Source organism: Schistocerca cancellata, chromosome 7 (genome assembly GCF_023864275.1).
Source record: "Schistocerca cancellata isolate TAMUIC-IGC-003103 chromosome 7, iqSchCanc2.1, whole genome shotgun sequence".
Taxonomy (NCBI): domain Eukaryota; kingdom Metazoa; phylum Arthropoda; class Insecta; order Orthoptera; family Acrididae; genus Schistocerca; species Schistocerca cancellata.
The window spans coordinates 223494227-223504727 of NC_064632.1; the positions used below are offsets into that span (position 1 = coordinate 223494227).

The following is a 10501-nucleotide window of genomic DNA, read 5'->3' on the forward strand; positions in this document are numbered from 1 at the left end:
ACGCTTGTTCACCGTGAATCATGAAACGAACATCTTCGTCCATGTTCATGTCAAACTGAAAGAGTGGCTCAAGTCATGATACGAAGAACACCCCGAAAACTCCAGTATCAACCTCGGTCTGAACTACACCCACCACACACTGCACCTTAAATGACTCACTGGCAGGTCATTACACTAGACACCTTGTATCATTTGAAAAACAGACAAAATCGGGACGCGTCACACCACACTACATGACTACAGTCAGTTACTGTCTCGTCTCTGTGTTGTTTGCTCCATCGAAACCGTACAGATTTCTGCGCCACTGTAAGCAGCTGCTTCTTGCGAGGAACCCGATTCTACACGTTCACTGCATGCAATTCCGCTAGCGATGTTCGTTCGGAAACTGGTTGAGATGGACCTGCATTCGCTGTCAGCAGCTATTCCTGACAAGTTTGAAAACGAGCCTCACAAAGCGTGACACTCCTCTTTGGTCCCTGTCGATTACGGTCTTCTTTACGCTGTCTTAAATGGTTGCTAGTGGTACACCGTCCCTTGTAGACAGGTTAGACAGTCCGCACCGATACAGCTACATCTATATCTACATGGCTACTCTGCAAATCACGCTTAAGTGCCTGGCAGAGTTTTCATTCGATCATCTTCACAATAATTCTCTATTCGACGTATTCCAACTCTCGAATAAAACGCGGAAAAAACGAATACCTATATCTTTCCGTGGGATCTCTAATTTCCCTTATTTTATCGTGATGATCGTACCTCCCCATATTCGTCGACATCAACAAAATATTTTCGCATTCAGAGGAGAAAGTTGGTGATTGAAATTTCATGAGAAGATCCCACCGCAACGAGAAACGCCTTTGTTTTAATTATGTGCATCCGAAATCCTGTATCATGACGATCATACTCTCCCCCCTAGTTCTCGATAGTACAAAACGTGCTGCCCTTGTCTGAAGCTTCTCCATGTACTCCGTTAATCCTATCTGGTAAGGATCTCATACAGCGAAGCAGTACTTGAAAAGAGGACGGACAAGCGTAGTGTAGGTAGTTTCTTCAGTAGGTCGGTTGTATCTTCTAGGTGTTCTACCAGCAAAACGAAGTCTTTGTTTCGCCTTCCTCACATCATTTTGTATGTGTTCTTTTCAATTTAACTTGTTCGTAATTGTAATTCCTAGGTATTTAGTTGAATTTACGGCCTATAGGTTTATTTGATTTATCGTGTAACAGAAATTTAACAGATTCATTTACCACTCATGTGGATGAACCTCACACTTTTCATTATTTAGGGTCAATAGCCAATTTTCGCACCACACAGATATTTTTTTCTAAATCGGTTTGCAACTTGTTTTGATCTTGACTTTACTACACGATAAATGACAGTATCATCTGCAAACAACCTAAGATGGCTACTTATATTGTCTCCTAAATCGTTTGTATAGATAAGGAACTGCAGAGGACCTATAAACTATCTTCGGAACGCCAGAAACCACTTTTTTTTACTCGTTGACTTTGCGTGGGTTACTACAAATAATGACCTCTCTGACAGGAAACCGCGAATTCAGTCGCATATGTGAGACAATATGGATAAGCACACAATTTGATTACAATCCGCTTGTTAAGCCCGCATCTCGTGGTCGTGCGGTAGCGTTCTCGCTTCCCACGCCCGGGTTCCCGGGTTCGATTCCCGGCGGGGGCAGGGATTTTCTCTGCCTCGTGATGGCTGGGTGTTGTGTGCTGTCCTTAGGTTAGTTAGGTTTAAGTAGTTCTAAGTTCTAGGGGACTTATGACCACAGCAGTTGAGTCCCATAGTGCTCAGAGCCATTTGAACCATTTGAACCGCTTGTTAAGTATGGCGTCAAAAGCCTTCTGCAAATCTAGAAATACGGAATCAGTTTGAAATCCGTCGTTGACTTCACTCAACATTTTGTGTGAGTACAGAGCCAGTTGTGTTTCACAAGAACGATGTTTTCTAAATCCGTGTTGATTGTTTGTCATTAGACCGTTCTCTTCGAAGTAAGTCATAATGTTCCAACACAATGTATGTTCCAAAATCCTGCTGCATGTCGACGCTAACGATATGGGTCTGTAATTTAGCGGATTACTCCTATTGCCGTACTTGAATATTGGTGTGACTTGTGCAGCTTTCCAGTCTTTAGGTACCGATCTTTCGTCGAGCGTTCCGGTTGTATACGATTGTTAAGCACGGAGCTATTGCATCGGCATACTCCGAAAAGAATCTGCTTGGTATATAATTTAGACTGGAAGACTTGCTTTTATTAAGTGATTTAGGTTGTATCACTACTACTAGGATATCTACTTCTAAGCTACGCAGGTTGGCAGCTGTTCTTGATGCGATTTTTGGAATATTTACTCCGTCTTCTTTGATGAAGGTATTCAGGAAGGCTGTATTTAGTAACTCTGCTATCGTAACACTGTCATGCGTAGTACTTCCATTGCTATCGTTCAGAGAAAGCCCTGATTGTGTCTTGCCTCTAGCATACTTTACATACGACCAGAATCTCTCTGGATTTTCTGCCAGATTTCGAGAGAAAGTTTCATTGTGGGAATTATTAAAAGCATCTCGCACTGATATTCGTGCTACATTTCGAACTTCTGAAAAAGATCGCCAATCTTCGGGATTTTGCGTTCGTTTAAATTTGGCGAGCATTTTTCGTTGTTTCTGTAACAGTATACTGAAGTGTTTTGTGTACCATTAGGTATGAGCTCCGTAGTTTGTTGATTTATTTGGTATAAATCTCGCAACTGCTGTCGATACTACTACTTTGAATTCAAGCCACATCTGGTCTACACTTACAATGTTAATTTTTAACACAAAAATTTCGGACAAGTGCGTCCACAGTGTGGTCACGTGCATGTCGAAACACAGCACCTCTTTCTGTGATTCTGTCACGTCTCCGCCTCGATGCATCTTACTCTGCTGACTCCATACCACCGTCAATAAAGAAATGGGGCTGGCAAGAGGGGGGAATTACAGTGCTGTCCAAGTAACCTCCGCAGCACAACTTAGGGTGGCCTGCGAAGTATTGGCGTGGCTGCACAACACCATGTGATGGTGATCCATGAAATCCCTGGCCGATACTTCGATAATACAGACGAGTTCCACAATAAAATGTCCTAAAATAACATATACGAGTAGTATACGACTGAGCACCGCAATATGAGCATAAAACTAAACAACACTACAAGTAAAGCACTAAGCAGCATATGACTGCGATCAGTAGACTCCACGAGTGTCGCATCCGTATCTTCGCCACATGCCCGTTATATCGCTTTTGTTGACTGCAAGGAAGTATCGCTTCCTGAATCAACAGAATGTGTATGATCCAGATAGCTGACAAAGCTTTAGCGTTCCACGCTTCATCTGAGTGAATATGCGCACAGTGTAGCTTCGAAGACGGCAGTTGCCTTTTACAGACGACACAGAAAGTACTCTTCTCGCTAGCCGTAACCTCTCAACAAGGATGCCTCGCAGCGGCAAGACTCTTTGTTTATTGTTCACGTCGGTGCGTCCCACGGTCATGCGCGGCCCTTGATTTCCCAGAGCCGACTGAGAAGCACGACCATTACCCGCAATATCTCTTTGTGCTAGGGAAGCACGACTGACCCCAACGGGGCCGCCTCTCTTTGGAGCTAAGGGTGAGGTGAGTAAGGTCTCCGGAAGACACCTGCGGCGATCCTTCGACCGATAATTAAGATTAACGATCCAAAACGTGCACATAACGGAAACGAGACCCACACAAAAAAGGCCAACGACGAAAGAGCGCACTCCAAAAGCGTACTTTTTTTCAAAGTCAGTATTATATGTCAACGGGGTTACCAGAACTTTTTTTCCTTTCCTCCGTTTTTCGCAACTGATTTTACGTCTTCAGTTCCTGTGACAATCTTCGTCTCTGCGCACACGCTGGATCCCACGTTCTAGATGATATGTGCTAATAGCAAAATCTTCATCATTTCCTATTCTCCCTAGCACCAAATCAGTCTTGGTTGTCTCAACGCATGGCCCGTACTCTCGTCCCTCATATTTGGAAGAGTTTTCTTCGCCTATCCTGCCTAGTTTCATTTCATATTTGATCAGACGATTCCATTTTTAAAGCACTTCCACTGCACCCTGTATCAACTGCGTCTACTTCCTCTATGTCCACTATAACCACGGAGGTAATCAGTTTCCTGTCAGTTCTATTTCAGAGCTAATAGTTATTCCTTCTCTTGCATTTCTGTTTTACGTGAATCTGGAAGGGTAATCGTAACCCTATTCCACTTTCGCATCTTTTTCATTGCTTCTATACCAATAGTATTTTGTTACGTCCAAGATCGTTTAATAGCTATAATGTTCACATTACTGGTTACAGCAGTTGACTGCCATCTTCCTTACTGATTAAATCGCTAACGCAGCCGTCAAGATACATAACAACTGCAGTTAAGCATTCTCAACATCATGAAGTCTTACAAAATATGTCAATGAATACGTCATATCGTCCCATATTTCTATTAATATCTGAAGATATTATGTATTCACTGACACATTTTGTAAGACTTCAAGGTACCCAAAATGCTTGACTGGAATTGTTATGTATCTTGATGTTGGCGTCAGCGAGTTAATCATATCTGAAGATGACAACCAAGTGCTGAAACCGGTAATGTAAAAACTTTAACTATTAAGCGATCTTGGACATGATCTATCTATTTACATAAAAATGTATAAGTTCATTTGTTCAAACTCTTAAATCTCCGAAAGTTTTTCACTCATTGCTTTGAAATTTTGACACAACGTTGCATGCAAATACGTGCATGTGTTTGTACACTTACTGGGGCGCCATATGTTGAACGTAGGCAACACTATTAGCAAAAAAACTTGAAAAGCTCTTGACTGATTTACTTATGGCATATCGGTATTTGATTAGAATACTACAGCGGAATTGGATATGCGAAATATTGTCACTGAGGCCACTACCTGTTGAAAGGGTCTCTCTCATACTCTGTAACCGATGATAAAAAAAAGCTTCTGTACCTTGCTCTAGTCTAAAATGAAACGGGTCTTACAATCAAATTGATAGTGTGAAAATTTCCACACACAAATAGTGGCATTTTGCCGCGCTTACGGATATTATAATGCAAATACTGTACAGCTATAAAAGTTTTACAGATAACTTTCGTCAGTAATGTTAGAACATATATTTCTCTGAAAGTCTGTGAGAACCTCTCCCGGATCATCAATATTGTTCACAGCCATAAATAATTTTCTTATTACCACTTCCCATAGTGATTTCAGTCCTTCGGAACATAATCGTCTAGAAACAAAATGGATTTTAGACTAAGGTGTTGATATATATTGACCTAGACGCGTTTCGCCCTTTTTGTGTGAAAGGCATCTTCAGTAGGTATTCTGGAATATTGTATTAGTTTGGATTTAAACACACTAATTAAAGACTTAAAAAATAGTTCACAACAGGTTTTTAAATAGCATGGAATAATTAATTTTACACAGAATACCGATTTACTTGTTTCTTGTCCAGGTGGTGACACGTGGAAAGTCGCAATTGCCTCCGAGTCAAGTGAACGTAAGTAACACGATATCATCTGCAGCCTTGTTACAGCTTACTTATTTCAACACTCTGTGTCAAAATCAGATACCTGGTATTTTCTCTTCTTCTGTTACAGAATGACAATTATTGAACTATATAAAAAAACTTAACTTAGTTACAAACTACGGCGTGCACACACTTTATTCAACATGTAATCGTCACTAAAGATATTCGGATTATGTTACGATATGTTCGATATGCCTGCCATCATTGGCGATAATGTGACGCAGACGAATAGCGAAATTCTGGTTGCCCCGCTGCAGTGTCGCAATATCGATGCTGACGATAACCGCCTGAAACGATGTTTTCAGTTCGGCAATGGTTTTCTGGTGTTTCCCATACACCCTGTCTTTAATATAGCTCCAAAACAAAGAGTCACATGTGTACAGATCCGGAGAAATGGTGGCCCATGCCAGTGGCATCTGGGTACCCCAGAGCCAGAATGCTGTCCCCAAAGTGCATCTCCAGGACATCAAACACTCTCTTTCTTCGATGCGGTCGAGCTCCGTCTTGCATGAACCACATCTTGCCGAAATCAGGGTCATTTTGGATAATGGGGATGAAGTCATCTTCCAAAACCTTCACGAACTGTGCGGTAGTCACCGTGCCATAAACGAATGCTGCACCAGTTATTCCGTGACTGCACACTGCACACCACACTATCACCGTTGAGGTCGAACAGATTTCTCGATCGCGAAATGTGGATTCTCAGGTCCCCAAATGCGCCAATTTTGCTTATTGACGAACCCATCCTAATGAAAGTGGGCTTCGTCGCTAAACCAAACCATATTCACATCAAACTCCTGATCGTCAATTCCGTGGGCAATAGTGTTGGCGAAACAACCGCTGGCCCTGGGTCCTACTGACTGATAGGCTTGAATTTTGTATGGGAAGTGATGCAGATCGTCAACAACAATTTGTCACAGTGTCTCCCGGTTGATTAACACTTGTTGTGCAGCTTGTCTGATCGATTTCCTGGGGCTGCTTTGCAACTCAGTGAGTGTCTTCTCGATGTTTTCAGGCGTTTTCAACCTTTTTTGCCAACACTGTCATCATGAACGCTACTCGTTCACTCAAACTTGCGAATCAAATTCTTCATTGTTACACACTTGGACCGGTTGTCTTCAGCTTGAACTCGGTCGCAAACTTCCTTTGCATCGCAGTTGGGCTGTTATTGCTCGTACAGTAGGCCTTCACAAGCGCTATACGCTCAGGCACGCTGTACCGGACATTTCACGTGCAAACGGCCGACAATAACAAGGCGTGTGCGCGTGCGCATGAGCATACTAATTCCCATATGCCCCGCAGCCAACCGTGGAGTTTGAACATCCTAAAGCAAACAAACGATTTTATTTCATATAGTTCAATAATTGCCGCCCTGTTACTGAACTGCCTTTGTCTTAACGATTTTCTACGTTTTCTATTTCCGAGGGAATTTCTTTCCCTTTTGGATTGAATTATTGGTGTAGTACCTGTGTTAATTTATTTTCTTTTATCTTGCGCTACAGTGCATGATTTCCGTGTACAGGTCACGACATCTTCTGATAATCTCTGCAGTTTCAACGCGACTGTTCGCTTAGGCTACTGCACGCAGTGACATTGCTCTCTTGGTCCAATAGTTTTCATTGTCACAGATGGCGAGTATTCTACGTTTAGATGCTGACGTGAGACACATCACTCACACACCTACAGTGTTGGTGATTCTGTGGTATATTCAGTTCAGTCTTCAAGCTCAACGACTGTTTATATCTGCTCTGCGCTTACCTCGTTGGCTCCACTACCACCGCAGTGTAAATAAGGCGACAACGTCTTTGTCGACATAGTGCGTAGTAGCCCTGTTCAATGATATGTTCCAGTATTCGCATCAAGCGTTTTACAGAACCCCCGCGAAACCCAAATCAGGACGGCTGGAAGGGAAAATGAACATTTCTCGCTCCCTAGACCAAGCTCCGCGACACTCAGCACAAGACGAACGGCAGATTTCGGGGTCTCCTACGAGAATACCAGGAAAGAACCGCGTAACTCGCGAGATGCCCATGGACAAAAATAATGCGTAGCTTTTCTCGAGAACCACTCTAGCGCTTAGAATAGCCAAAACGTGTTTGTGGGCCCATAAATATGTCAAACTTGTGCAAGGGCTATGCTAATCTAAGTATCTATCCAATTTCAGTGTATGCGCCCCGAAGAGAGCTGCTAGTGTTGTAGTAAGCCAGTTTAGTCCACAGAAAACTGCTAAGTGGACGCGCAGCGAATTTAAACGAGATTATTTTGATGGAAAGCGCCACTGTTCTTCCGAAACGCTGTTGTTTAATGTGCAGTTCCAATATTTCACGTAAACTGTGAAACAATGCTTCTGGCTTGATCGTCTATTTCGCGTAGTAGCCATAACATGATAGGTTGGAACTCATGCAGAGGAAAATAAGCGGATATTTTCATTGCTCCACAGATCAATCAGACGGTTTATTTTGTGACTTATTACTCATCCGAAAGCATTAAGGTTTAGTTAATTTGGTAACGTACAGAACGTACAGGGAGAACAGCAGATTCAAATGGGTGTAGGTTGCTATAGCTATACTGAAAAGATGAGCTTTGTACACTGGGTCTAACTAGGCTTTGGACTGAAGACAGCAACAAGCAAATCTGTTACTACCAGCACCACCACCACCACCACCACCGTTTCTGCAGTAGGAACTGCCGTCAGAGAACTGCTGCCTCTGTATCACGGGGTCCCGGGTTCGATTCCCGACCGGGTTGGGGATTTTCTCCGCCCGTGGACTGGGTGCTTGTGTTGCCCTCATCATTTCATCATCATCCTCATCATTCGTGACAGTGGCTAGGTTGGTCTGTGAAAAAAAATTGGACTGTGAAAAAATTGGGACTTTGTGTGTGGGCGCTGATGACCGCGCAGTGACACTCCGCAAACCAAACATCATCGTCAAACACAGTCACAGAAGCACAATTTTATGACTCATGTGGTACACACAGTTGCATTTACTGCATTTAATTCATACATTCCTGAACCAGAAGATTTAAATTTCTCTCCTATCACAGTTCCTATTTCTCCTACAGCAAGGTCGTGCACAGTGTGCAACAAGAAAGTATACGTTCAGTGAAAAGCATTATTGCGACATACTGTCAGTTGGAAACCTGTACTGAATTCGTTTAGTGTCTACACAAGAACCAATCGATACACGGAACGTAAAGTAAGTGATAAAATATGACCTTGTAGCTGTAAGCAGTTAGATAACAGTGTGCTGCCCGAGAACGCTACATGTCCCATACCAATATATGTATAGTCAATTAATTATCTTTTACTCTACAGACCACTGATAATGATTAACATGAATAGGTGTAACATGTCTGGTTAAAAATAACATAAACATTCAGTTGCAAAAGGCGAATAATATTTGTTTTTAACTACATGGTTATCATATTTAACTTTGAAGATACGAACGCGCGCAGACATTACTTTTCGTGATCTTCTGCACTTTCCAGTTTTCACTACACTGCCACCGCTTTCCTTCTCTCGCTGAGTTGGTGGCTGACAGTGGCAGAAGATGAGGCGGTTTTGAAGAGCGAGGGGGGGGGGGGGGAAGGTTAACGCGAGTTGTGTGATCGGAAACGACAGAGCTTCCACATGCGGACCTGGGTAAGGCTGCTGTATCCCCTGACTGCCAGCAGTTCATAATTAAGACCCGACTTACGAGTGCAAAGAAGTCTGCTGAGATCACAATATTTCAATCTGTTTATTTTAGTCGGCTCTGAAATGTTCTGAAAATATTGTTAAAAAGTTCCGGCACGTTTCTCCTACGTACACTGACTGACAAGAGACGCGTCTAACTTCCGTATATGCTTGATCTGTCGAAATTATCTGTGAGTGTTTGCTTGTTCTGAGATTTTTCTGCGTTATGTTGCTCGTCCTGTATCCGATTTGAGGTCCCTATTTCTATTCTGTGACCAATTTTATTGTTGTCGGTGACCTTGTTCTTTTGTTCAGATTCTTGCTCTGTTACGTCCTGTGTGTTACCATTGTCTGTGTGCTGAGCTCATCTCTGTTGTTGTGCTAGGTCTTGTGTGTACCTGGCTCATTTATTCCCGGTCCATTCATATATTTATGGATTTAGTTTTTCTACCAAACGTGTATCACGAACATTCTCGGCGCTTTTTATTTCATTATGTTAAGCTCCTGTGTGCAGCTCTGTTTAATCTGTCGAGCACGAATCTGAGGCTTGCATGTCTGTGAGTCAGTGATTGATACGACTGGATGTGAATGGTGGTGTTTGCGGTTTTCTTGTATACTGTAAAATCATTTGTGTTGCTTATTCCCTTTACGACAAGATCCAGAAAATCAGTGTCTTGTCTGTTTCCATTTGTAAAGTGAAATGAATTTCATGGTGTACATTGTTTATTTTCTCATGTAGCTCTTTTTATGTGTGTATGAGGTTCATTAATATATTCTTAGCCAATATATTCACGAACAGCCAGGAAAACATTGTCTTCAAACACATTTTTAAAACCAGGAAATCCAAATTTATGTACTGGAACCACTATGTTGATGATGAAATATGCCTAACTGATGAACCAAATAAGTACAAACATAACACAGCTACATGAGAAATTGTGATCGGCTCCTTATTAAATCTCCTAATCGATGAAACACTAATAGCTACAGAACTATTGCTCACAAGAGCGTGAAACTCCATCTCCTGGAGAGTTCAGACATCCGAAACATAGCTCCGAAAACAAAATAATAGGCCGTCTTAGAATGCAATTTCAATAATCGGAAAATATTTTAGCAACAGTAACTAATCATACACCAACACAATGATCTTGAGTTAAGGCGCTGATGATCACGTTCTTTAGCGTCAAACAATTTTAAATCTCGCCACCCATTCAACCGT

The 10501-nt window shown here is 42.2% G+C and overlaps 1 pseudogene; it reads right to left on the reverse strand.

The window, feature by feature from the left end:
• Positions 1–7692: 7692 nt before the first annotated feature.
• On the reverse strand, positions 7693–7791 carry LOC126093534 (U6 spliceosomal RNA; annotated as a pseudogene).
• Positions 7792–10501: the final 2710 nt, after the last annotated feature.